The following is a 6000-nucleotide window of genomic DNA, read 5'->3' as shown; positions in this document are numbered from 1 at the left end:
TGTCACAAGACGCACATTTGTTTCACAATTTCACCTCCTTCATAAAATCAAATGCACATCAAAAATGTACACATATGGCGAACCACAGCCCATGAATGTGTTCTTTAAATGTAATGAAGCTCAGTCAAAGGGACAAGTCTAGCCGGTTTTTGGTTGGTCTTAATTATTTCTGTGACCTTTGCAAAAATACTTATGCAGCTCATTGAGTCTGTAATCACAGTACAATAAGTCAGTGTGCTGACGAAGAATTGTTGTCGGGCCACCTGGACACTTAAACCTGTAGGTCAGGTTCAGATAGAGAGAATTAAATCAGTGTGCACAAACAGGAATCTTGTTTAGTGTGTCTACTAATTCACTGATTTTCATGAACTATTATCATTAATGTGTTTTTGCAAGTATGACCCACTGTGGGTGAATCTTTCATTATGCAACAGCTTCTTCCGTGTAAGACAAGTGAGAACTTCCCTGACTAATGTATGAATGACACATCAAATAGTTCTGGTGGAAGATCAGAACAAACAAAGACAGAGACAGACATATGACACAAAGACAGATGAGGAAACTGGTTTGTAATTTTCATTCGTAATTTGTTCCTCACACATTAATCAGGTTCTTTTTTTTCATTTTCTGTTTATTTCACCTGCATAATCCACTCAGTGGCAAAACTGCTTTCCAGGAAGTCTAGGTAAAAACAAGCAATAAAGCAATAAAACAATCAAATCTGTTTTGTTTTACTTTTGCTACAGGGATTTCCAGAAGTCTCTTTAAAACCTTTGCTGCTGACTTTGTGTGACCATTACATCAGAGAATTTGAGCATCAGGCTTAACAACATGAGCAGGCTGATAAGTGTGTAATTGTACAATGTGACCTAATGTTCATATCATCTAACCCACAAATATTACCTTTTTTTTAAAGGCCCTTGGGATTAATAAAGTATTTTTACCTTTTTTATCTTTATTTTTTACCTCTTCTCCTCATGATTTATATATATTTGGTTTATGAGCTCACATCAAAACAAACAAAAATCTCATGTCACATACAGCAGCCACACAGGGACAAAAAACAGGTGGTGAAAAAATATAAAATGGCCATAGTCAACACTAAAACTTTTAAACTTGCCCTAAACTGAACTGAGTTGCGTGAAATTGGGACAGACTGACAGAAACACAGGCATAATGATAGCACACTGATGCTTATGAAAGAGAGGCTGGGTTTATACAAAGACAAAGGAGAGGAGATAGAGAACATCCGACTGGTACAGTATGGGATAGTCATGACTTCACTCCGATGTGGTGGTGACACACCAGCAGCTGTAGGTCTGGCCCACAGTTCATCAGTGCTGCCTGCTCCTCAGCACAGACCTTATAAGGACAACATCTCTCTGGCTCAGTTACTATCTGACTGACTGACAGGCTAACTGACAAGCTAACTGTTGACAGACAGGATGCTGGGAGCTGAGGCCTTTCTGTGACTTAAGCCACAAATGATCCCGTAAAGTTGTGTTCATTATCACCACTCCACACATCTTCCCTGCTCCTAATGCCTCTCATTTTCTTCCTGTCCTCTCCCACACTTTAATTCCTGACACCCTTTTCCTTTCTTTCCCACTTCCTTCTCTCGCCCACTGTCTTTACTTTATGTCTCTCCCATTACCCTGTTTTCCTGTGCGACCGTGTGTTCACCTCCTGTTAAGTAAGGAGGTCAGCGACAATCGCTCACAAACATGCATGAGCACACACTCGTGCGCGCACACATCTGGCTGGGGTTGGATTTCACCACTTTTCTGGGAGTGGAAAAAGGAAGGCGTGTATGTGTGTGTAGGTGGGAGTGACCAAAGCAGTGAGGGTGAGAGAGGATGAGGATGGGCCCGGCCTCCAGCTCCAGAGTCAGAGAGAGGAAAGCCCTCCCACAGGAAACCAGCTCTCCACTCCACATGGCCTTTTAAGGTAAAAAACTCCCCAAAACTCTTCTCACTAGGGAATACACACAAGATATAGTCACATTTAAAGCTACAGACAGAGACAGGGAAAAGCAGGGTGGAAGCCTGTGAGTGTGAAAAGACTTTATAAAAGTGAACAAGAGCTAAATTCAAACATACTTTTAATCAGAGACAAAACTTAGAAAGAGGAAAGTCTTCTTGAGCGTTCCCTTCTTTTTGTAAATCAATTATGCATTAAGAGTGCAGCCATTTTCATGTGACCTGGTTAGTTATAACTCACATTTTCATAACATTTCACTATCAGAGCATTTGTAAAGGCACACATTAGTCCTGGTCATGACTGCATCTTTATAGCACACCCCGTGACCTGCTGCACAGAGATGAGAAACATTCACGTTGTCTGTCTGCTGTCTGAGTCATATTAAGAGAAGAGCAGTGTGGGAAGTAGACCCCATGCATCTCTTCCACATGGGAAAATTATCTAAAGCAAATGTAAACAAAAGATGCATCTGCAGACCAAGTCATTATGGGAAATTCTTGTGTATTGCCAAGAGGATTACACAAGTTCCTAACTTTACTGTAGGTTGTTGACTCTTTTGGGGAATTACATTTCACTTTATATCACTTTGATGAGAGTATTAGGTTTGTGTGTGTATATGACATGACATGCATTGTTGACTGAATTATCAAATATCAGTTTGTAGGTTTACCACAAAAAAATGGTAAATGTGCTGTTTCCTTTAGGTGTCAAAAATTAATAATAACTAATAACTGTGTGTGTGTGTGTGTGTGTGTGTGTGTGTCTTGCCAGCTCCTGGCACTGCCCCAATGAGTCCATGACAACATGTTAACTCAACCCTTGGTTCCCTTTATTGCCTTTACCATTGCCTTTTGTGTCTGTATGTGTGTGTGTGTGTGTGTGTGTGTGTGTGTGTGTGTGTGTGTGTCTGCTTTGGTGCTGCCTCATCATGCCCTCTGTTATCTGGCCTAACATTTGCCTCTTTGACATTGCTCACAGACGATGTATAAATAAAGATCCCATTGGTTGAATGGCTGTAATGAGAGCATGACTTCCACCAGTTATACAGACCGTTTATCACCTCATCACAGTCATTCATGAGCGAGAGGCTGACAGGGTGAGAAGAAAGAGAGGAGGGGAAATACACAGTAGGCCTTTTGTGGTGACAGAGGAGAGGGATCTCTGAACCTGGGACATGCTATGATGGACAGGAAAATGATTCATTTTGAAATGATAAGTGTATTCTGAACAGGAAATACTTCACATCTCATCATAGCTCAGTACATAAATATTTGCAAAGCTTTATGTTTCTCTGCAGCTTCACTTTCTGTTCACTTTGCTCGTTTAATGCTGCAATAACTAGTTTTTTGGTAACACTTCATAATAAGGGAACAAAACACAAGTGATGTAAAACTAATGAATGAATAATAATGATTTACAGTATGAATTAATGTGTTATGTTGCTCACCATGAAGAAATGATCAGGACATCACGACTCCATATGATTAGAAAACGCTCACTGCATCGACATCTGACTAATGTTTACTCACAGCTACTTTATCCATTAATATACCCACAAAAACACTGGAATCCATGAATTTATTCTGAGGAACGGTACTAATTCTCATAGAAAGTCAGCTGGTTTGATCAAACATAAACATCTGCATGCTGCCGCTTCATGTCGTAAAGTTGATATGGCGAATATGTTAGAGCACTATTGCACATTATTTACACATCCAGCAGACAAGGAGCAAATTAGCATTCATTTGGAGTCATGTTTCTGGTCACCTGATAAATGTAAATCCAGTATTCTGTATCTTTTTAGCTCTGTTTTGGCTTCAACCAAATCCTGAGAAAGATATTTGCATCTCTAGCTTTCTATTTCTCCACTTTCTTTGCAAGCGAATCACTAACTTTATCTGCCTCCTGGTTGGTAATGGGGAAGTGTGGTTTTTATCAGAACTTTTTGCTGAAAACAGCTGCCTGCTGCTGCTGGAAACAAGGTCAATGAGGCTGAAGCAAAGCTTTAAAGCTGTGGGCCATAAAACCAAAACAATTAGCTAAAACAGGCTATAAAGCGCTGTAGAGCTGAGGGAAGCTGCAGAGCTGGGTAATAATTCTCTGTGGGTTTGTCACTGCAAGCAACCCCTGTCACATCACACACAGACATTGGACCCATTGTTCATATAAAAACATAGATTAGTGCTGCTTTAAAAGTAAATTACATGCTGCAAACACTTAAAGATATATATATATATAAATATGCTTCTGAAATGTACTTTCATTTTTTCTTTTTTAAATACACACTATTAAAATAGACCTCATGCCTCTCTAGATGGTAAACTATCCAAGGGCAAAGTTGTTACCATTTAAACAGAGCTGTATGGCTGAGGTTATCTAGGTGCTTCACCCAAGCACCCATGCAGGAAGAATGCATGACGTTATCCCACAGCCATTCTGCTGATATGCTGCTGATAGCTTCCAGCATAGCCCAGCTGAGTGAACCAAGATGCGCTGCTGCTGCCAACATAGTCATTAGAGGTCAAAGGTCACTGTATGAAAGATGAGCACCTTTCCTGGATTAGAAATGAAACAATAACAAGACAAGAACATGGGGAGGGCACATGGACACTGGGTGAGAATGATTTGCTGCTGCTAAATCTCACATGAACTGAACTAAATCCAGTCTGAAGCTTCTTATCCAGACTCAAGTCTTTACTGTAACTCCCTCTTGGCTGAACTTCACTCTTTCCAACCCTGGCAACTCATCCTTTAACACTGCAGCCCGCCGCGACTTAAACCTCCCCAAATTCTCTCTTCTCACCCCCCTCCTGTGCTCCCTCCAGTGGCTGCTCACATTAAAGTCTACAATCCTGATACTGGTGCAATGGACTCCCCCACACGTGCAGACCACAACCAGCCTTCCTCTCCAGCACTGTATGGGCTCGATTTGTGACTCCTGGCTGCCCCTTCCTGTCCTGCGGCAACCTGGACATCACTCCACCCAGCCTCGCCTGAAATGTCTTCCCTCTGACTCTCCCAATGTGGGATTGAACTTCCCACCCACGTCAGGCCAGAAGAGTAACTCCCTAACGTCTTTCCTAAACTTGGAGCTCATATGTTTCTCTACTGCTCCATTATCTCCCTGTAAAGGAGACCCAGCACTTCACTAATTATCATAATTTTTTTATTTAGCACCAATGTGACATTGAACAGTCTTATGTCTCACCACTGTAGTTCTACATCCTTTAGAACAACTTGAAACATCAGCCCAAATTTTTAAATGAAATACATATTATGCTTGCATATGAATTACATGTTGGTGGTATTGTTGATTATAGTGTGTGTGTCTGTCTGTCTGTCTGTCTGTCTGTCTGTCTGTGTGTGTGTGTGTGTGTGTGTGTGTGTGTGTGGTGGTTGGCGGAGAACAGGTCTGTATCCTTTTGCCTCGCCCACATACTGTTGAACATATGTTTTCATTTAGAGACCGATGGAAGGAGGTCATTTGTCATCAGCAGTATAAACAAATGAGGAGACGCTCACACACACACACACACACACACACACACACACACACATACATGCACACATGCATTCCTTTATGAGATGCATATGTATTGTCTGTTACAATGTAACCTCAATTTTCCCAGTTGCCATTTTAGCACCAATGTACCTTATTTTGTCAGTTCTGGATCTTTTCATTGCAGCAACAGAGCCACCAATCGAAGAAACCACCATTTCTATTTCTACGTCTGCTGTGTCGCACCCATTCTCCCTCTGTCCCTGGGAGGAAGTTTTGCTGGCTTCCATTTGTAGGGGTGTCCCTTTCCTCTCTCACTGCTTCGATGCAAAGAAAGTGCAATCACTTTTATTAAGATTGTGAGCAGCTCCCTCTTCTGGGCCTGCAGAATATCACAATTATCAAGTGGGGTTGCACCAAGACTGGCCTGATTCCTCCTGCATCTTTTTCTTGCAACTGGAATTCAAGTAGGAACACAGATGCCTTGTATGATACAGTATATTCAAAATTAGTTGACTTGA

The sequence above is a fragment of the Trachinotus anak genome, unplaced genomic scaffold, assembly GCF_046630095.1.
Source record: "Trachinotus anak isolate AG129_WGS33_773 ecotype Australia unplaced genomic scaffold, CSIRO_AGI_Tana_v1 ptg000010l, whole genome shotgun sequence".
NCBI classification, from domain to species: domain Eukaryota; kingdom Metazoa; phylum Chordata; class Actinopteri; order Carangiformes; family Carangidae; genus Trachinotus; species Trachinotus anak.
The sequence above is the reverse complement of the archived record's forward strand: the minus strand, read 5'-3'. Positions refer to the sequence as shown.